Raw genomic sequence first — 23,506 nt, 5'->3', positions numbered from 1 at the left:
GGAAATTACTTATGGCTGAGTATTGGTGTTAGCTGAGGTAGTTAGAAGTTGGAACAAGTTTGGTTATAGCTGGATATCCCTTGCCGGGACGTAGTTACTGATACTGTCAATTCCCTTGCTGGGATAGAGTAGTTCTTTATTGATCACTTGCCGGGACTCTTGTTATGATTGTTGTTGATTGTATATATGGATCGGGTTGCGCGCCACAACAATGATATATTTGGATTGTGTTGCACGCCGCAACAATATTATATGTGGAGTGGGTTGCACGCCGCAACAATGATATATTTGGATCGGGTTGCACGCCGCAACAATGATATAATTGGATCGGGTTGCACGCCGCAACAACATTATATGTGGATCGGGTGGCACGCTGTAACAATGATATAATTGGATCGGGTTGCACACCGCAACAATATTATATATGGATCAGGTTGCATGCCGCAATAATGATATAATTAGATCGGGTTGCACGCCACAACAGTGTTGTTATGTGTTGGGATTGGGTTGTGCACCGCAACAGTTGATGATATAAAGTGTTTATAGATTTTTACAAGTTCCTTATTGTTTTGTTGTAAATTCTAAGTTGTCCTTATGCCTTTTTCTTGATTTACTATCGATATTGATATACCCCTGCATCATGTACCCCCCTCCCATCTGTACTTGTTTATTCCTGTTTTATTTTCCGTTGTATATTATATAACTACATAGGTTTATTTGGTAGTCTGGCCCTAGCCTCGTCACTACTTCGCCGAGGTTAGGCTAGGCACTTACCAGCACATGGGGTCAGTTGTACTGATGCTACACTCTGCACTATGTGTAGATCCCGGAGCAGCTCTTGGACCATAGCATTTCGGTGGCTGTCTTCAATCCAGCTAGATATCCCGAGGTAGTCTTGCAGGTGTCTGCAACCCGATGTTCTCTTCTATCTTTTTATGTGTTCTGTTTCACTTGTTTTCGAGACAAATTGTATTTTCATTTTAGACACTTGTATGTAGTACTCATAGACAGTCCATGATATTGTGACACCGGATTCCGGGTAGAGGCGTATGTTGGCATTGTAGTACTGGATTTGGTTATTTTATCAAACTAAGTCTTCCACTTGATTTTATTTATCGTTAATATTTCAATGTTGATTACCTGTTAATTCAAATTGTTAAAAAGGATTAAAATGAAAGAGTTAGTGATTCTTTATTTCGCGGCTTGCCTAACTTCTACGAGTAGACGCCATCATGACTCCCGAGGGTGATAAATCCGGGTCGTGACAAGTTGGTATCAAATCTCTAGGTTACATAGGTCTAACAATTCACAGACAAGCTTAGTAGAGTCTGAGGGATCGGTACGGAGGCGTCTGTATTTATCCCCCAGAGGCTAAAGAGTTAGGAAAAACTTCACATCTATTCTTTTTTGTTGTGTGATTTTGTTCTCTCAATGCTAAATTGAAACCTCTACTCTTGTCCTTTTGCAAACGGCGAGGTCACGTACCGCTTCTTTAGCCGAACAGCAGCACAGACCGGTGATAGATCAGCTACATCTTCGAAGGCTTTGCGGAGGTTGGATAGGTTTCACCAAGCTCTTCACTACTACTTTCAGCGGTGCATCCTCTAAGAATCCCCAGAATTATCTAGACAGTTGTCATGAGGTTCTCAGGAACATGAGGATAGTGGAGACCAATGGGGTTGATTTTGCTACCTTTCGCTTATCTGGATCCACCAAGACTTGGTGGAGAGATTATTGCTTGACTAGACTAGCCGGATCACTAGCTTTGACTTGGGAGCAGTTTACTCAGCTATTTCTAGAGAAGTTTCTCCCCATCACTCAGAGAGAGGCCTATCATAGGTAGTTTGAGCATCTCCAGCAGGGTTCTATGACCGTTACTCAGTAAGAGTCCAAATTCATCGACTTGGCCCGTCATGCTCTTATCATAATTCCCACCGAGAGAGAGAGAGAGAGGGTGAGGAGGTTCATTGATGGACTTATTCAGCTGATCCGTCTTCAGATGGATAGGGAGACAGGGAGTGAGATTTCTTTCTAGGAGGTGGCTAATGTGGCCAGGAGAGTGGAGATGGTTCTGTCGTAGGGAGGTGGTCATGGGTCGGACAAGAGGCCTCGTCATTCAGGCAGATTCAGTGGTGCCTCGTCTGGAGGCAGGGATTCGTATGGTAGAGGCCATCCTCCTAGGCCCTTTTAGTCACCACTTCAGGTTTCTCACGGCACTTCAGGTGGTCGTGGTTCTTACATGCATTATTTTGATCAGCAGTCCTACAGTGCACCACCAGCTCCTATTAATGCACCGCCGCTCCAGAGTTTTCGGGGCGGTCATTCAGGTCTCCAAAGTCAGTCTCAGTTTCTTCAGCCACAACATTCAGGTATATGCTTTGAGTGTGGTGAGTATGGTCATATCCGGAGGGTTTTTCCGAGGTTAGTGGGTACTCAGTCGCAGCAGCAGGGTTCCCATGCCATAGTTTTGGCACCAGGTGTTCCACAGCCTGCCCAGCCAGCTAGAGGTGGAGGTAGAGGTGCTAGAGGTGGAGCTTAGATTACTAGAGGTAGAGTCCAGCCAGCTGCAGGACGTCCCAGAGATGTAGTCCAGGGTGGTGGGGCCCAATCCCGATGTTATGCTCTTCCAGCCAGGCCTGAGGCTGAGGCTTCCAATGTAGTTATCACAAGTACTGTTCTGGTTTGTGACTGAGATGCTTCAGTTTTATTTGCTCCAGGATCTACATACTCCTATATGTCATCTTATTTTGCACCGTATCTGGTCATGCCTAGTGATTCTTGGAGTGCCCCTGTATATGTGTGTACACTGGTGGGCGATTCTATTGTGGTAGATCGAGTCCATCGCTCTTGTATAGTTGTGATTGGGGGTCTTGAGACTCGTGTCGATTTGTTGCTTCTAGACATGGTTGATTTTGATGTCATATTGGGGATGGACTGGTTATCACCTTACAATACTATCTTGGACTGTCATGCCAAGACTGTGACCTTATCCTTGCCGGGTTTACCACGTTTAGAGTGGAGAGGGACTCCTGGTCATTCTACCCGTAGTGTTATCTCTGATGTGAAGGCTGTGGTCGAGAAGGGGTGTTTGGCCTATTTGGCATATGTTCGTGATTCTAGTGCCGAGGTTCCTTCCATTGATTCTGTGCCTGTTGTTCGTGAGTTCCCTGAGGTATTTCCTTCAGACCTGCCGGGTATGCCACCCAACAGGGATATTGATTTCTGCATTGATTTGGCTCCGGGCACTCAGCCCATTTCTATTCCGCCGTATCGTATGGCCCCGCCTGAGTTGAAAGAGTTAAAGGAGCAGTTGCAAGACTTGATTGAAAAGGGTTTCATTAGACCCAGTATTTCACCTTGGGGTGCGCTAGTGGTGTTCGTTAAGAAGAAGGATGGATCGATGAGAATGTGCATTGATTACCGGTAGTTGAACAAGGTTACAATCAATAATAAGTATCCATTGCCAAGGATTGATGATTTGTTTGATCATCTCCAGGGTGCCAAGGTATTGTTGAAGATTTACTTGAGATCTAGCTACCATCAGTTGAGGATTAGGGCATCCGATGTCCCTAAGATAGCTTTCCTCACTCGGTACGGGCATTTTGAGTTCTTGGTGATGTCATTCGGGTTGACAAATGCCCCATCAACTTTTATGGATTTGATGAACCGAGTGTTCAGGCCATACTTGAATTCGTTTGTGATAGTCTTCATTGATGATATTTTGATATATTCCCACAGCCGGGAAGAGCACGAGCAACATCTTAGAGTGGTTCTTCAGACTTTGAGGGATATTTAGTTGTATGCTAAGATTTCGAAGTGTGAGTTCTGGTTAAGTTCAGTTGCATTCCTAGGTCATGTTGTATCGGCAAAGGGTATTCAGGTTGATCCGAAGAAGATTGAGGTAGTCAAGAATTGGCCTAGACCAGCATTAGCTACAGAGATCCAGAGTTTCTTGGGATTGTCATGCTACTATCATCGGTTGGTGGAGGGGTTTTCTTCTATCCCAGCCCCGATGACTAGGTTGACCCAAAAGGGTTCTCAGTTCAGGTGGTCGGACGAGTGTGAGGCGAGCTTTCAGAAGCTCAATACAACTTTGACTACGACACCAGTGTTGGTTTTGCCCATAGGTTCAGGGCCATATACCATTTATTATGATGCGTCTCGTATTGGGCTTGGTGCGGTGTTGATGCAGTATGGCAAGGTTATTGCTTATGCTTCGCGACAGTTGAAGATTCATGAGAAGAATTATCCAGTTTATGATTTGGAGTTAGCAGCCATTGTTTACGCGTTGAAGATTTGGAGGCATTATCTGTATGGCATGGCATATGAGGGGTTCACGGATCAGAAGAGTCTGCAGTACTTGTTCAAGCAGAAGGAGTTGAATTTGAGGCAGAGAATGTGGTTGGAGCTGTTAAAGGACTATGATATCACCATCTTATATCATTCGGGAAAGGCTAATGTGGTGGCCGATGCTTTGAGTAGGAAGTCAACCAGTATGGGTAGTCTTGCTTATATTCCGGCCGGTGAGAGGCCGCTTGATTTGGATGTTTAGGCTTTGGCCAATCAGTTTGTGAGGTTGGATGTTTCTGAGCCCAGTCGGGTGTTAGCCTACACGGTCGCTCGTTCTTCTTTATTGGAGCGTATCCGTGATCGGCAGTATGATGATCCCCATTTGTGTGTCCTTAGAGACATGGTGCATCACGGAGGTGCCAAGCAGGTTACCTTAGGTGATGATGGAGTTTAGAGATTGCAGGGTTGGATTTGTGTGCCTAATATGGATGGACTCCGAGAGTTGATTTTAGAGAAGGCCCATAGATCCCGGTACTCTATTCATCCTGGCGCTGCAAATATGTATCAGGATTTGCGGCAGCATTATTGGTGGCGGAGAACGAAGAAGGATATCGTTGCATATGTGGCTTGGTGTTTGAATTGTCAGTAGGTTAAGTATGAGCATCAGAGGCCTGGTAGTTTGTTCCAAAATATTGAGATTCCAGAGTAGAAGTGGGAGCGGATCACTATGGACTTCGTTGTTGGAATCCCACAGACTCAGAGGAAGTTCAACGCAGTGTGGGTTATTATTGATAGGCTAACCAAGTCAGTACATTTCATTCTTGTGGCAGTCTCCTATTCTTCCGAGAGGTTAGCTGAGATCTATATTCAGGAGATTGTTCATCTTCATGGTATGCCCATGTCTATCATTTCAGATCGAGGTACGTAGTTTACCTCACATTTCTGGAGAGCAGCTCAGTGAGAGTTGGGCATACGGGTTGAGTTGAACACAACATTTCATCCTCAGACGGACGGGCAGTCCGAGTGGACTATTCAGATTTTGGAGGATATGCTGTGAGCTTGTGTCATTGACTTTGGAGGCTCGTGGGATCAGTTTTTTCCTTTAGCAGAGTTTGCCTACAACAACAATGACCAGTCGAGTATCCAGATGGCTCCTTATGAGGCTTTATATGGTAGGCGGTGTCGGTCTCCGGTTGGATGGTTTAAGCCTGAAGAGGCTCGGTTGTTGGGTACGGATCTGGTGCAAGATGTCTTGGACAAGGTCAGGATTATTCAGGATAGGCTTCGTACAGCTCAGTCCAGGCAAAAGAGCTTTGCCGACCGCAAGGTTCGAGATTTGGCTTTCATAGTCGGTGAGCGGGTATTGCTTCGAGTGTCGCCTGTCGCGCCCCCTTTTTCTCGCAAAATCGGGTTTATTACATTTGGAGGGAAACTCGTTCCTTTTGGGAATTGGGTTTAGCATTTTGAAGAATCGCCGCCTAATGATTTGAGGTGCATTAGGACACCAATGGAGTTCAATTCTAAGTTTGTTTGGATAACCAGAGATTGGGTAAGGGCTTGAAATTATCCCAAGGGGAAGGTGTTAGGCACCCCTCAGGATCCACTAGTGTGGTTCCCGACCAGACAGTTTATTGTGAATTTAGAAAATATACAAGTACGGGCTCAAATATTAAGGGATCTAAACACATAAAAAGAAAGAACAATTAAAAGAAGAGTTTAAAAAGAGTTTGCTAATAAAAGGAAAAGGGGGGGGGGGTCCTAGGTTTATATTTAATATGGATCACGTCGATGCAATAACCGGTGATCACTCCTCAAAAGAGGGGTTACACGTGACATTAGCGCACCTGTCATCATATCCATATATACCCTTTCCACCCCGTTAATGTATTAAAGCGCGGATTGGTCTCGATTACTATTGCATGCTATTACCCGTCCTATTCCTATCAGTCCCGGAGGCACTTAGGACTACTAGTCCTAAAGGGTGGGATATTAGGCTAATTGGTTTCAAAGGATAAAAGTCTAAGGCGACATATAAAACACGTACTGCATGTTGGGGAAGCATATAAATAGATAAAGGCTCAAATACACCTCCTTGAACAAAAGCACATAACTAGCATGACTTGCACATACTTTTTAGGTCTGATTAAAATACTAAAGACGAGGGGAGTTTGATTATTGAAACAAATTTGTTTATTACATAACTCAGATAAGAAGTCTGAATCAGGCTGGTTGTAGCAATTAACAAAAAAGCAGATTCAATTTTACAGTTATTACTCTAAGGCTTGCCTAAGTGTTTAGATGGGGTCCTACAAGCATGATATCTACTTAATTCAGAAGATGGTAAAATAGTGATAACTCAAAACGAATTGCTTGAAATCCTATAGGCATGCTTGCTAAACCTTGTTAAAATAAGGGAATTAGATTATTTAAAAGGGTCCAGAATGGACGAATTTTAAATTAGACTAGTTTTAGTTTCTGCAGATAACAGTATCCACTATCGTTGATTTTTACTCCTATTAACACGAGATCTAGGATTACCAATTTTAGACATAATTGCTGATTTTAAGCCTTTGTATACAAAGTATTTAAATAAATAACGTTAAAGCCTATAGGCATAATATCTAGTAAACAATGGAAATATACAGGTTCTTACTGGGGAATTCCTATAAGCATGATTTCTATAAATTATATCGATTTTAACATGCTACTGGGTTATAACCAATTGGGCCCTAAAAACATGATATCTAAATAGTGACTAACGCGCAAAATTTTAAATAATTCCTATAGGCAGGTTATCTAGATGTGAACAAGCAGGATTTAAAGTAAGTCCTATAGACATGGTTTCTAAATGCGATGTGAGTATGCAGAATTTAAAAGCAGTCCTATAGGTATATTTTCTAAATGCGAATTGAACATGTAGAAAAAGTAGTCCTATAGGCATGTTTTCTATATTTGAGCATGCGTAACTACCCAACCCTTTTTCACTAGCCAGCTCCAAATGTTCAATACAAATTATTACAAACCAGGAATACTGAATTACATCAGAAGAGTACAAAGAAAAGTTACAACCAGAGGAATCCTGATTCTTGACTTCCTCTCTGAGTTATGGAATAATCCACCTCAAAATGCCATTGATCCAAAGCCTCTCTCAGACTTGAGTGTGTCAGAGTTCCTTAAGGGCCTCAATAGGACCCCGAGCAGTGCTCACACCCAAGTTACATAACCAAAATAGAGATGAGTGCAGTGTGAAAATGCCAGCCCTCATATGTCTAAGTTTAGAGGGAGCTCATTAGTCCCAAGGCAAGGCTCACATGAGGGGGGCATAACTTACGTCTAAGAAGAGAGTGAAAGTGCAGAAACTAAGTTTTAGGAGCTAAGGGAATAAAGGCGAGGGGGAGTGATGAGAGATAGCCTTTAACATTTCAGGGAGTCAATAACTTCACACAAAGGGGCAGGGGATTCAGAATCCATTGCAAGAAGCCTATACACTTAGGCATGGATTAAATTTGGGCATGCACGACAATAGGAAGTGCTAACATGCCTGTAAATCAACAAGAACACACAACATAGGAGAAATATGGAGGTTATGATCCTAGGAGGATCAAGTTTGGTTCATGCACAACAATTTCCAATGCTGTTATGCCCACAAGTATTAAACACATTGGGCTAGGGATTTAGGATTCACAAGTCATAATACATTGATTCAGAACAGGAGAAAGGAAATTACAACATGCTAAACAATGGACTTGGCTAAATACAAATAGTAGGAAGACAAAAATGCAAGAAACAGTAAATAAGCATGTTGTTGTTGGTGCAGAAAACTTAATTAGAACATACCAGTAAGAAATGCAACTGTAAAAAATAAGAAAATTTCCTCACAGCCTAGCCTTGGGTTTCAGCTGGCTAGGTAAGGCAGCAATGTAGTAGTAGCAGAGAAGAGAGAGAAGTTTAGTGTAGTGTGTGTTTGAACTCAAGTGTTTATGCATTGTGTTCGTGTGTGTTTGAAAGAGAAGAAGTACAGAGTATTTATAGTTTTTGAAAATGAGTAAGAGAGAGGTAATAAGCTACAAACATGGAAACAATCATGATTTGGATTCAATTATACAAGTGATTCCCTTTAATTAAGGGATCACTTGCTTAACGGGCATTGACAGGTTCAAAACAAGGAAAGAAATCAATTTGTCAGCAGGCTGACAATCGCCATAAGAGAAGTAGTAAAACATTAAGCAAACAATAGAGTGTAGGTACAAAAATACTCTAATTTTGGAAAGGATTCAGTAAGGCCAAATAGGAAAAGAAATCAGTTAACCTTAACAGCCGGGTGAAATCAGAATTTCACAAAGGAAAAGTTTGAAATTAGTCACAAGTTTGAAAATCAGTCAAAGAAGGAGACTCAGCATATAAATAGGGTGCATAAACATTATACATGCAAGACCAAACTTGTTGGCAAAAGGAAAATAGCATACAGTAGTAGCACAAAAAGAAAATTCAATGGATAGAAACACTTGAAGCAAGATAGTCAATTGAATCAGCAGTGAAGAAACATAGAATATCAAAAGCATGCGAAGGTCTCGCAGTAGCCGGTGAGGAAAACCGCTTTTGAAAAATTAGGGTTTCAAGCATACTTGAGTTCTAGAGGAAATAGGAACCCAGAATCAAAAGGATCACACAAAGGAATAGAGGTTTCGAAATAAAGAACTTCAAATCGAGCCTTGTACTTAAACTAACAGTCTCAGATCCAAAGCAATAGGGTTTTCAACAATAGAATAATTTTAAAAGATGGATAAACAAACAAATCAGACAAAACTCAAGCAAACTAGCATTAGTCTAATAAACAGTTCAAAAGGAATTAAGATTTTTAACATGCAAACTCAGGCAGAAGAATAATACGAGCAAACACAACAAAACATGTCAAAAATCAAAGAAAAGTTTTTGAAATAACTTAACAGAACCCTAATTGAAAAGATAAGAAGTTTTGAAAGAAGAGTTTTAAAAGAAACTTCGAAAAAAATGCTTAAAAGTTCAAAGCAAACATAGATCTAAAACGGATCTAAGAGAAATCGAAAGAACCTTAGAGGTTAGGGTTTCAGAAGAACCCCAAGTGATGAGAAAGGCTTTGAAAACCCTCGATCTAAGTAGGAGAGTCAAAAGTCTGACTCGAATAGCCATGGCTGGCCTGGAGAAAGGTCAGAGACGACCGAAAAACAGTCATCGAGCAAAGACTGGACAAAGCCCCTTCACGATCTGGTCATGAGACCACATAATCGAACACGTAGAAGCCATGATATGTGGATACAGGTCTCCGATGGCCTCAGAAGCCATAGATTTGGGAGGTATTAGGGTTGTAGTTTGATGGCGGCGGCTCGGGTTTTAGAAGATTTGAGAGAGGATTGAGAGAGAAGGGGGATTCAGAGGCGGCGGAGTTTGGAAATTAGTCTAGGGTTAGGGTTCGTTGGAATTAAAAAAGGAAAGGAATGTGAGGGCCGTTGATCTTTTAGATCAACGACCAGGATTTAGCGGGTCTTGAGTCGGGTAAGCGGATTTAGGGCTTGGGTCGGTTCAGATGGCAATTGGGCTGGGTAATTGGGTTTACATTGGGGGTCCGATTCAGGCTGTAATTGAAATGCAATTGGGGCTAGGTTTTAAATAGCCACTTTTTCATTATTTATTTTATAAAAAATAACAAATTAATTTCCGAAAATAAATTGAAGGTACTAAAATGATTTGTAATACATAATTATCAATTTTAAAATAATGGACTTAATTTTTATAAATATAAACATAATTAAATCTGAAAGAGGCTAATATTGCAATTATATGCAATTTAGCTTTAAAAATACTAAATGACTTTGTAAAATATGCAAAAATTATATTAGCTATATTTTAGTATGAATATAGGAATCCAATAAATAAATCATTAAAATAATAATGTTGGAAATTATTATTGGATTTTAGGGATGAAAATAAGGAAATAAATTGGTTTAAAACCTTTTAAAAATAAAGGAAAAATAATAAAACAATTGGACATACTTATATATGCATACATATGCTATTTTGAAAGTATTTTTCGTATTATAAAATATATAAAAATTGGGTATCAACAACTACCCCTCTTTACCCGAGAAGGATGAAAGAGTTGTCGGGTAAAGATATGATGACCAATTTTGACCGAGCGAGACGGTTCGAAGAAGTTTAGGCTTTGCCCTAGTTTCTGAGCTGCCTACATATCCCTGGTTTTACAAGAATTAAGCCATATGTAGTTCAGAATCCGTCGACAGAGTATGCCAATGGAGACTTTCAAGAACGGACGTAATATCTAGGATGGGGTGAATGGTTAAGGTCTGATAGGGCTGAGGGAACCGGAGTAGAATCGCTCCTGCTGAGATGGCCGTTTGCTCGCCGGTTTACCTGCAAAAAGCAATACAAGCATATATTGTGCATAAATTTAAACATGATGCAATTTCCCGTCAGACCATGAGGATTGTCTTCGGACGGTTAGAATGACGTCCTTAGACCATGATGTCCTGGGCCATGAAGCGTATAATAAAGGATTCACAGGCCATAAAATGATGCTCTCGGGCTATGAGGATGATGCCTCCGAACCTTGATGCCTTTGAATAATGATATGCAAAAGATTAAAAGGGGGTCCTCAAGCCATGCCATGGTGTTCTCGGGTTATGAAAATGGTGCCTCCGAACAATGACGCCTTTGGATGGGTTGGCGATCTTTTAGCCCATGCAATGTAGTAGGTGGTGACCTTTCAGCCATGCAAATGGAGATAAGGAGGCGATCTTTCAGCCATGCAAATGGAGATAAGGTGACGATCTTTCAGCCATGCAAATGTGGATAAGGTGGCGATCTTTCAGTCGCGCAAATGTAGATGAGGTGGCGATCTTTCAGCCGTGCAAACGTAGATGAGGTGGTGATCTTTCAGCCGTGCAATTGTAGATGAGGTGGCATTCTTTCAGCTGTGCAAACATAGATGAAGTGATGATCTTTCAGTGCAAATGTAGATGAGGTGGTGATCTTTCAGCCGTGCAGATATAGATGAGGTGGCGATCTTTCAGCCATGCAAATGTAGATAAGGCGGCGATCTTTTAGCCATGCAAATGTAGATAAGGTGGCGATATTTTAGCCATGCAGATGCAGATAGGGTGGCGATATTTCAACCATGCAGATGCAGATGGAGGTAGAGCTTAACCTCGGAAGGCAGAATAGTAGCCTTATGCAATGCAGAAATGCAGATGGAGACAACGTTTAGTCTCGGAAGGCAGAATAGTAGCCTTATGTGATGCAGAAATGCAGATGGAGACAACGTTTAGTCTCGGAAGGTAGAATGGTAGCCTTATGCAATGCAGAAAATGCAGATGGAGACAACGTTTAGTCTCGAAAGGCGGAATGGTAGCCTTATGCAATGTAGAAAACGTAGGTGGAGACAACGTTTAGTCTTGGAAGGCAGAAGAGTAGCCTTATGCGATGCAGAAATGCAGATGGAGATAACGTTTAGTCTCGGAAGGCAGAATGGTAGCCTTATGCAATGCAGAAAATGCAGATGGAGACAACATTTAGTCTCAGAAGGTAGAATGGTAGCCTTATGCAAGAAATAAAATGGCAAGTGGTAATAGAGCTTTCTTAGCTGATATCAGGTTGCGATATTGTGATTGCTGGGGACATTGTGACACATGGAATGTCATTGGTGTGTATGGATAGCAAATATGGGTAAATGCAACGGTTCTGAGAGTTGTATTCCTGAACAATGTTCATCTCGTGAGTGTATAATATGTTTGATGATTGCGCAATCCAAGTGCCAGCATCCAAAGAAAAATCGTGGGTTTTGTAAAAGGGGAAGGTTAGTTTGTATCCCCTCTGGCTCTGCTTGACCTACTCGGCTTTGATCTGGTGATACTGTATGTATCATTAGGGTAGCGTTGCTAAACAAGACAATTTTAGTAATAAACATGCATGATTTTGTAAAAAATATAATATAAGTATACAATTAAGAAGTGCTTTTAGACGAACCGACGACTGTGATGTGGTTCAGGACATTGCAACCTCTTTTGCTATGGAATTTTGAAGGTCCTACTCAAAATTCTACCCCAGTTAATGGGTTGATGCTTCTGACCGTTGCTTGCGACGATTGGCTGAAATCACTTCAGAATTTTGAGGGTCCGCCTCAAAATTCAGCCCTAGTTTCCGATTGCGGGGAGGGGGAGGGGGAGGGGGGAGGGAATGGAAATTTTATTGAATTGTGACCAAACCTATAGGGCTGCCTATGTATCCCCTCTTAAACGGGAATCAGGTCAGTGGTGGTTCAATTTACATCATATAGGAAAGTATAAAAATTACACATCGTAACGCTTGACTGCATCTGAGTTGATGGGCTTTGGCCAGACTTCTCCATCTATTTCTGCAAGTATGAGGGCTCCTCCTATCAAAACCCAGTGAACCGTGTATGGACCCCGCCAGTTGGGAGAGAATTTCCCTTTGGCTTCATCTTGATGCGGAAAAATTTCTTTAACACCAGCTGTCCCGGTGTGAATTGTCTTGGCTTGACTCTTTTGTTGAAGGCTCTGAACATTCTGTTCTGATAGAGTTGACCATGGCAAACTGTATTCATTCTCTTCTCGTCTATAAGGGCTAGTTGCTCATAACGACCTTTCACCTACTCTGCGTTGTCGAGCTCATATTCCTGTATGATCCTTAGGGAAGGAATTTCTACCTCAGTGGGAATGACTGCCTATGTACCGTAAACTAGCATATAGGGGGTTTCTCCGGTTGATGTACGGACTGTGGTGCGATATCCCAATAAAGCAAATGATAACTTCTCGTGCCACTGCTTATGCTTCTCTATCATTTTCCTTAATATCTTCTTGATATTCTTATTGGCGGCTTCTACGGCTCCATTCATCTGAGGCATGTAGGCTGTAGAATTCTTGTTTCTGATCATGAAAGTTTCACACATAGCTTTCATCAAGTCACTATTGAGATTGGAGCCATTATCAGTAATAATTGACTCTGGAATACCGAATCGACAAACAACGCGGTCGCGGACAAAGTCCTCCACAACTTTCTTGGTTACTGCTCTGTAAGATGCTGCTTCGACCCATTTGGTGAAATAGTCGATTGCTACCAGGATAAATATGTGCCCGTTGGAAGCGGCAGGCTCAATTGGTCCAATGACATCCATTCCCCAGGCGGCGAACGGCCATGGTGAGCTTGTTGTATTGAGCTCATTTGGAGGTACCTTTATCATGTCTGCATGTATCTGACAGCGGTGGCATTTTCGAACATACTGGATGCAGTCCATTTCCATAGTCATCCAAAAGTAACCAGCTCGGAGTATCTTCTTTGCTAAGACAAAACCGTTCATATGTGGACCGTAGGTCCCAGCGTGAATTTCCTCTAGTAGCCTGGATGCTTCTTTTGCGTCGACACACCTTAGTAACCCCAAATCAGGAGTCCTCCTATACAGGATTCCTTTGTTGTGAAAGAAGTTGTTAGACAACCTTCGAAGTGTGCGTTTCTGAGTAGGATTTGCAAGTTCTAGGTATTCGCCTTTTGCCAAATATTCCTTGATATCATGAAACCAGGGCTTTCCGTTTGCTTCTTCTTCGATATGGGCACAGTAAGCTGGCTGATCATGGATCTTTATTGGAATAGGATCAATGAAGTTTTTGTCCAGATGCTGTATCATAGATGACAGGGTAGCCAATGCATCGGCGAACTCATTCTAGATTCTGGGAACATGCTGGAATTCTGTCTTTGTGAACCTCTTTCTCAATTCTTTTACATGATGCAGATACAGAAGTATCTTGGAGTTCTTGGCTTCCCATTCTTCTCGGACCTGATGTATAAGTAGGTTTGAATCTCCAATCACTAGCAACTCTTGAACGTTCATGTCAATAGCCATTTTGAGCCCTAGGATGCAGGCTTCATACTCGGCCATGTTGTTGGTGCACGGGAACCTGAGTTTGGCAGACACCGGATAATGCTGACCGGTTTCTGATACTAGGACTTCTCCTATGCCAACTTCTTTGAAATTTGCTGCTCCATCAAAAAACATTCTCCAACCATCATAGGATTCTGTGATGTCTTCTCCTATAAATGATATCTCTTCGTCAGGAAAATACATTTTCAGGGGTTTGTATTCTCCATCCACGGGATTTTCAGCAAGGTGATCTGCTAGTGCCTGTCCCTTGATTGCCTTCTGAGTCACATAGACAATGTCAAATTCACTCAACAGGATTTGCCACTTGGCTAGCTTGCCAGTGGGCATGGGCTTCTGAAAGATGTACTTCAAAGGATCCATCCTTGATATGAGATATGTGGTATAGGCACAGAAATAATGCCTCAGTTTCTGAGCTACCCAAGTCAAAGCACAACAGGTGTGCTCTAATAGAGAATACCAGGCCTCGTACAGGGTGAACTTCTTACTGAGATAATAGATGGCCTGCTCCTTCCTACCTGTTTCATCATGCTGCCCCAGAACGCAGCCGAAAGCTCAATCCAATACTACGAGGTAGAGTACTAGGGATCTACCTGGATCGGGTGGGACTAAGACTGGTGGTGTTGACAGGTATTCATTGATTCTATTGAAAGCCTTTTGGCAGTCATCAGTCCATTTGGTAGCGGCGTCCTTCTTCAACATCTTAAAGATTGGCTCACAAATAACTGTAGACTGTGCTATGAATCGGCTGATATAGTTAAGTCTCCCCAAGAAACTCATCACATCCTTCTTGTTATTTGGCGATGGTAGTTTTTGAATGGATTTTACCTTTGATGGATCCAATTCTATTCCTCGGTGACTCACAATAAACTCCAGTAATTTTCCAGCCGGAACCCCAAATGTGCACTTTGCGGGATTCAGTTTTAGGTTGTACCTCTGCAATCTACTGAAGAATTTCTTCAAATCTTCCCTGTGATCAGTGGCCTTCTTGGACTTGATGATGATATCATCCACATATACCTCTATCTCCTTGTGTATCATATCATGGAAAATGGTAGTCATGGCCCTAATGTTGGTGGCCCCAGCATTCTTTAGCCCAAACGGCATCATCTTGTAACAGTACATCCCCTACGGCGTAATGAAAGCCGTTTTCTCAGCATCTTCTTCATCCATCCAGATCTGATGATAACCAGCGAAACAATCTACAAATGATTACAACTCGAGCTTGGCGCAATTGTCAATCAGGATGTGTATATTCGGCAAAGGGAAGTCGTCTTTCGAACTGGCCCGGTTGAGATCCTGGTAGTCGACACAGACTCTGACCTTTCCGTCCTTCTTCGGTATTGGTACGATGTTGGCTAACCATGTCGGGATATCTACTACCCTGAGAACCTTAGCTTTGACATGCTTAGTGACTTCTTCCTTGATTTTTAGACTCATACCAGGCTTGAACTTTCTGAGCTTTTGCTTTACCGGTGGACATGTTGGATCGGTTGGCAGTTTGTGAGCCACAATAGATGTACTCATACCAATCATGTCATCATACGACTAGGCGAATATGTCCTCATATTCTCTTAGAAATTCTATGTATTCCTTCTTTTTTGACGGTGATAAGTGAACACTGATTCGTGTTTCTTTGATGTTTTCTGCATCTCCCAGATTAACAACTTCTGTCTCGTTCAGGTTGGACTTAGGTCTATTCTCAAAATTCTCAACTTCCTTAACAATCTCTTATGGTATGTCATCTTCCTCTGAATCTATGTCTGTTTGTTGCGTTGTCTCATTGCATGTCACAGTCATTGGCTCATCAAGGTAAGTAATAGTAATGCTGTATAAGTAAAGTAATGAGAGAAAAATAATAATAAGCGTCGAATTATAAGAAAAGTTAAAATGCTTGGATAAATTGCAAATTGTTTGGGAACATTGGAGCTCTTATTGCGGGAATTAAAATGCAAAAGAAAATCATTTAGTAAATAAAACAGTGCATGATGTTTGTTTTAGCCTTGCTACCCCGAGGCTCGTCGGGCTCTGGTTGTCCTGATGGTCCAGTTATTGAGGCGTGCTCCTCTGCCTACAGCCTGTATGGAAGGGCCTTCCTCCCCCTCCTCCTCGAGAACAACACAACAATCCATGTCATTGTCTTCTAAGTACAAGTTCTTCATTGCTGCTAGTGCTTCTTCTTCATCTGACCCATAAATAATATCGGACAGTTGGAAAGTCTACTCTAGATGTGGTATTGGCTGCCCCAGTAGATAGTAGGGACCGCGCCATGGTGGCGACTAGTTGTTGAATTCTTCCCAGGTGTACTCGTATTCCAGACCGAAAGTGGTGCCATATTTATTGAGTTTTATGGGCTTAGTGATTCCTTGGAGGTTCTTGCCGAGCCCCTTGCCAGGTTCGTACCCACTCCAATTCAGTATACTCTTGATCTTGTTATCCCACCATTTATTTTTGTCAACAGCATTTACTCGTTCAATGTGATGGTAAGTTTCTCCGCCTAGCTTCCTTCTCCCTTCGATTGCCGGAATGGTCTGGCAACTGTATATAGGGTTGCTCCCGTCGCCGTGAATGATCACCTCTTGATGATTCCATTCGAATTTTATTGCCTGATGTAGTGTTGATGCTATGGCCCCAACAACATGGATCCATGGCCGTCCCAACAGCAGATTGTAAGATGCTGGCACATCTATTACCTAGAAATCAACATCGAACCAGGTTGGCCCCATCTGCAGACACAGACCAATCTCCCCAATGGTGGACCTTTAGGAACCGTCAAAGGCTTTCACGTTGATGGCTCCATCCTTTATCTAATGCAATCCTTTTCCCAACTTCTTGAGTGTTACTGGTGGACAAATGTTGAGACTAGAGCCTCTATCGATCAGGATTCTGGTGATAAAACAATCCTCGCATTGCACGGTGATGCGTAGTGCCTTGTTGTGACCCAACCCTTCAGGTGGCAGCTCATCCTCATGAAATGTAATTTTATGACTTTCCAATACCTGTCTTACCATGTTAGCCATTTCCCCGCCAGTGATGTTGCTTTGCACGTATGCTTCACTCAGCACCCTTAGCAAGGCATTCTTGTGTGCCTCAGAATTTTGTAGCAAAACAAATATGGAGATTTGCGCTGGTGTTTTGTTCAATTAGTCAATGACCGAGTATTCCTTGGCCTGTATCTTTCTCCAAAGATTGTCTGGACCTGTCTCAATAATGGGTGGCCGGTTGGAGGCCTGCTTGATTGACTCAGCCAGATGTTTAGGGGTATAAACTCTACCAGTTCTCATCCATCCAGATCTGATGATAACCAACGAAACAATCTACAAATGATTGCAACTCGTGCTTGGCGCAGTTGTTAATCAGGATGTGTATATTCGACAAAGGGAAGTCATCTTTCGGACTGGCCTGGTTGAGATCCCGGTAGTCGACACAGACTCTAACCTTCCCATCCTTCTTTGGAACCGGTACAATGTTGGCTAACCATGTCGGGTATTCTACTACCCTGAGAACCTTAGCTTTGACCTGCTTAGTGACTTCTTCCTTGATTTTCAGGCTCATATCAGGCTTGAACTTTCTGAGCTTTTGCTTTACCGGCGGACATATTGGATCAGTTGGTAGTTTGTGAGCCATAATAGACGTACTTAAACCAGTCATGTCATTATACGACTAGGCGAATATGTCCTCTTATTCTCTTAGAAAATCTGTGTATTCCTTCTTTTCTGATGGCAATAAGTGGACGCTGATTCGTGTTTCTTTGTCATTTTCTGCATCTCCTAGGTTAACAACCTCGGTATCGTCCGGGTTGGACTTGGGTCTGTTTTCAAAATTCTCAACTTCTTTAACAATCTCTTCTGGTATGTCATCTTCCTCTGAATCTATGTCCATTTGTTGCGTTGTTTCATTGCATGTCACAGTCATTGGTTCATAAAGATAAGTAATAGTAATGCTCGAGGCTCGTCGGGCTCTGGTTGTCCTGATAGTCCAGTTATTGAGGCGTGCCCCTTTGTTTACAGCTTGTATGGAAGGGCCTTCCTCCCCCTCCTCCTCGAGAACAACACAATAATCCATGTCATTATCTTCTAAGAACAAGTTTTTCACCGCTGCCAATGCTTCTTCTTCCTCTGACCCATAAATAATATCGGCCGGTTGGAAAGTATGCTCTAGATATGGTATTGGCTGCTCCAGCAGATAGTAAGGACCGCGTCATGGTGGCGACCAGTCGTTGAATTCTTCCCAGGTGTACTTATATCCCAGACCGAAAGTGGTGCCATGTTTCATGAGTTTTATGGGCTTAGTGATTCCTTGAAGGTTCTTGCCAAGCCCCTTGCCAGGTTCGTACCCACTCCAATTCAGTATACTCTTGATATTGTTATCCCACCATTTGTCTTTGTCAATAACATTTACCCGTTCGATGTGATGGTAAGTCTCTCCACCCAGCTTCCTTCTTCCTTCGATTGACGGAATGGTCTGGCGACTGTATATAGGGTTGCTACTATCGCCGTGAATGATCACCTCCTAGTGATTCCATTCAAACTTTACCGCCTGATGTAGTGTTGATGCTACAACCCCAGCAGCATGAATCCATGGCCGTCCCAACAACAGATTGTAAGATGCCGGTACGTCTATCACTTGGAAATCAACATCCAACCAAGTTGGCCCCATTTGCAAACACAGACTAATCTCCCCAATGGTGGACCTTTGGGAGCCGTCGAAAGCTTTCACATTGATAGCTCCGTCCTTTATTTCAAGTAGCCCCTTACCCAACTTCTTGATTGTTACCAGCGGACAAATATTGAGACTGGACCCTCCATCGATCAGGATTCTGGTGATAATATAGTCTTCATATTGTACGGTGATGTGCAGTGCCTTGTTGTGACCCAACCCTTCAAGTGGCAGCTCATCCTCATGAAAAGTAATTTTATGACTTTCCAATACCTGTCCTACCATATTAGCCATTTCCCCACCAGTGGTGTTGCTTGGCACGTATGTTTCACTCAGTACCCTCAACAGGGCATTCTTGTGTGCCTCAGAATTTTGTAGCAAAGCAAGAATGGAGATTTGTGCCGGCGTTTTGTTCCACTGGTCGATGACCGAGTACTCTTTGGCCTGTATCTTTCTCCAAAGATCGTTTGGACCTGTCTCAATAATGGGTGGCCGGTTGGAGGCCTGCTTACTTGACTCAGCTAGATGTTCTGGGGTATAAACCCTACCAGTTCTCGTCATACCCTGTGCCGCAATAGTTTCCTCGAACCTAAGCTTGCCTTTCCTCCTTGCCTCGGTTGTATAGTCCCATGGTATAGCCTTCATATGGAATGGCGTCATGGTCGACATCGCCACTGGGATTGGCGTGGCTATCTTTACTCTGAATGGAGCATGTGCCTTGGGTGGTAAGACTGCCACTTCAAACAGTGTAGATACATTTGCTGGAGACACGAATTCGACCTCAATTGGCACTGGTGTTTTTGCAGATGACGTTGCTTCAAACTCAAATGGCACAGATATGTTTACCTCAGCGTCCCCAGAGGGCTAAATATGGACCACGATCGGATTGAGAGTAACTATTGGCTTCTTTGGGTCATCACTTTCTGCGATCAACCCGATTGATCCCTCAAGATCCCAATCATCCTCTATTTTAATCATGTGAACGCCTCCACCCTTATGATCCGACAGGGAGTTATTGCGGACATTCGGAGCGGGTTCCTTTGCCACAATAATTTTGTTGTCAACTAAAGTCTGGATCTTGTCCTTCATAGAACAACATTCGTCGATGGTGTGTCCCTTCATGCCAGAATGATATGCACAAGATTTGTTCGGGTTAGTCCACTAAGAGGGGTTCTCAGGGGTTGAAGCAGGGATGGGGGTGACATTACCAACAGCTTTGAGTCTTTCGTACAATTGGTCAATAGGTTCAGCAATGGCTGTACGTTATTTCGGAGGCCTTCGGTCAAAGTTTGGTCGAGGTCTAGGGAAGTTTTAGCGTGTAGGAGGGGATTGATAGTGGGATGGTTGAGCATTATAGGCTTGTAAACATGTGCGGGTTGGGAATATCTGGGTGAAGTAGGCTGATATGTGGGAGGTAGAGGTGATTGATAAGTGGGTGGTGGAGTTTAGTAGGAGGGTGAGGGTGCTTGGTAGTTCGGAGTTGGTTGATATGTGAGTGGAGGTGTTGGGTAAATCTGGTATTTGATGGGAGATTTGGTTCTTTGTGCAACCATTACGGCCCCTATGTCCCTTTTTGTGGACATACCACCAGAATGTAAGGCCTTATTGCCTCGAAGTTTGTAACGATACCGCTTTTGATGCCCTCTTCAATCCTTTCACCCAGCTTGATAATGTCAAAAAATTTGTGGCTCTCAATCATCATTAGCCTTTCATAATACTACGGGTCCTGAGCCCGGACGAAGAATTTATTCATTTGTTCCTCCTCTACGGCAGGTCTGACCTTAGCAGCTTCGGACCTCCAGCGAGTAGCATACTCGCGAAATGTTTCTGTAGGTTTCTTCTTTAGATTTTGAATATAAAACACATCTGGCGCATTCTCTGTGTTGAACCTAAAACTATCCATAAAGTCGGACGCCGTGCCTACCCAGTTCGACCACTTCTTCGGATCTTGGCTAATGTACTAGGGCAAAGTATCTCCTTTCAAGCTTCTCATGAAAAGCTTCATACGAATTCTTTCGTCTTTTCCTACCCCAACCAGCTTGTCATAGTATGTTCTCAAATGTACTCTTGGATCCCTTGTACCATCAAACATTTCAAACTTCAGAGGTTTGTACCCCTCAGACAGTTCGACATCGGGCTGAATGTAAAGATCTTCGTAGTTCAGCCCTTCAATTCCCTTACTCCCTTCAACGCCTTGAATCCGACTAGTCAATTTCTTAAGTTCTTCTGCCAAATTCCTGATGAGCAAATCCTTGTCATCAAACTCGGGTATGATTGAGATGGGTTAGGTAGACTGTGGCATAGTTTCCATGTAGATAGGGGTGTTATGGTGGGTGTGAAAGTGGTCATTTGTGGGGTTTTGGAGTTCTGGGATGAGTAATGAGGTGTTGTTTGAGGTATGAAAGGTGTTGGAGTTGTAGTGAGGAGAGGGATGGTTTTGTTACTTTGGGATATTTTGTGGAGCTGTGGGGTTCTGAGCGTTTGGAAAATTGATATCTGGAGTGGTGAGGGAAAATGACAGATTTGCCAAGTTCCGAACCTGATCAACCTCTTCTTGGAATTTCAGCAGCTTTTGTTTGAGTTGGGATGCATTTTCCTTAGGAACCTGAGTACCGTGACCATGAGTGACCTCTACCCGTTCAGTTGAGTTCTCTTTTCTGACGTTATTCAAATCTTCCATCTTCCCTTTGTTCTTGTTTTTGATAGGACTAAGAGGAGGAGTGGGTGGAGGGCCCCTGGATCTCGTGGAATAGGATGATGTTTTCAGAGTGCACGAACTAACCTTTGGGGAAGGGGAATAATAAAACAAAAAGTAAAAACAAAAAGGTAACAAATTAGTGAGGTTTATAAAAAGCATTGCACATAGTGAGAGAATATAAATCGTTTCCTAATTTGGGGACCTCTTTGTGCCCGAGGTAAGCCTAGCGACAGATTGATTTGGAGAACTTAGGATGCTAAATGCTTCATTTTATTGATAAAAACAGACGAATCCCAAATCGACACTAAATAAGCAAGAAATAAAAGTCACTAATGGCCATTGGCCTTATTACATTTATAAAGCAAAAAAGATGAACTTCTATCTACTTGGTCCCAGAAGGACATTCCTCAGGTTGAATGCTCTCGTTGATCAGATCCTCTAGTTCGTGTAGGTTCACCAGTAAAAATGCCGTTGCCAGGTGTTCTCCTTCGTTTCCCTCAGCGTTCTGGCAGTCGGTGACTCTTTCCCTCACTTTTCCTTCCAATTCTAGCAGACTGTATTCCAGATATTCCAACTTTTCGCTAGCTTTGGCGGCCCTCTATTTCCACTCATTGATTTGGTCATTTGATGGAAGACTCCTCCACTAGTCTAGCAAGAGTGAGGGTATGCCAACCATACCAAAGTTGGGGACCTCGTTCTTCATTTTCTGTAAAACAAAAGGGTTAAGACCCTACCCCCACAAGACTCGACTATTTAACATCAACAATTAGCATGAATAGTTCTCCAAATAAATGTATAGAACGTGGTGGTGTCTGTTTGGGTTCAGGGAAACCCAGTGGACTTTGGACAAGGCTATCTTAAAGAGTCATTATGCGGACAACATGACTGACTCGGCTAGGTTTGACCATGATGCATGCACAATTTAAACAGAGTGAGGTTTCTATGGGGTTTTAGACTGGTACCCTTGAGCAGACAACTCAAGGGGAAAAGGCACGAAACCGTAGACTACATCGTAGATCGACTGGTTTTACCGCAAATATGCCTTTTTCGAATTTAGGGGGTAATAATATAGGAAGAGCGCAACCACTCATTATAAGCGTTGCTATGGTATTTGTTTGGGCACGAGTGTAGTATGATGTTGAGCATGATTATGCAATAATTAAAAGCATGTTGGCACGTATTTGCATGTTAAAAAAGTGATAAATACAGCAGTTTCATAATTTAAAGCAGTAATAAAGAAAAGAAACAATGAAGATAAGTCAGTTTTGCAGTTAAAAAGGAAATTGAATGCTTAAAGGAATTAAAAAAGTAATTGAACATAAGGGAGGGTACAAATTCACAATAACAATCTGAAGTGGTAAAAACCTAAAATCCCCAGCAGAGTCGCCATGTTGTCGCGCCCCCTTATTCTCGCGAAATCGAGTTTATGACATTTGGAGGGCAACTCGTTCCTTTTGGGAACTGGGTTTAGCATTTTGAAGAGTCGCCACCTAATGATTTGAGGTGCATTAGGACACCAATGGGGTTCAATTCTAAGTTTGTTTGAATAACCAGAGATTGGGTAAGTGCTTGAAATTATCTCGAGGGGAAGGTGTTAGGCACCCCTCAGGATCCACTAGTGTGGTTCCCGGCCAGACAATTTATTGTGAATTTAGCATATATACAAGTACGGGCTCAAATATTAGGGGATTTAAACACATAAAAAGAAAGAACAATTAAAAGAAGAGTTTAAAAAGAGTTTGCTAATATAAGGAAAGGGGGGGTCCTAGGTTTATATTTAATATGGATCACGTCAATGCAATACCCGGTAATCACTCCTCAAAAGAGGGGTTACACGTGGCATTAGCGCACCGGTCATCATATCCATATCTACCATTCCCACCCCGTTAAGGCATTAAAGCACGGATTGGTCT

This window comes from Nicotiana sylvestris, chromosome 3 (genome assembly GCF_000393655.2).
Source record: "Nicotiana sylvestris chromosome 3, ASM39365v2, whole genome shotgun sequence".
Lineage (NCBI taxonomy): Eukaryota > Viridiplantae > Streptophyta > Magnoliopsida > Solanales > Solanaceae > Nicotiana > Nicotiana sylvestris.
The sequence above is the reverse complement of the archived record's forward strand: the minus strand, read 5'-3'. Positions refer to the sequence as shown.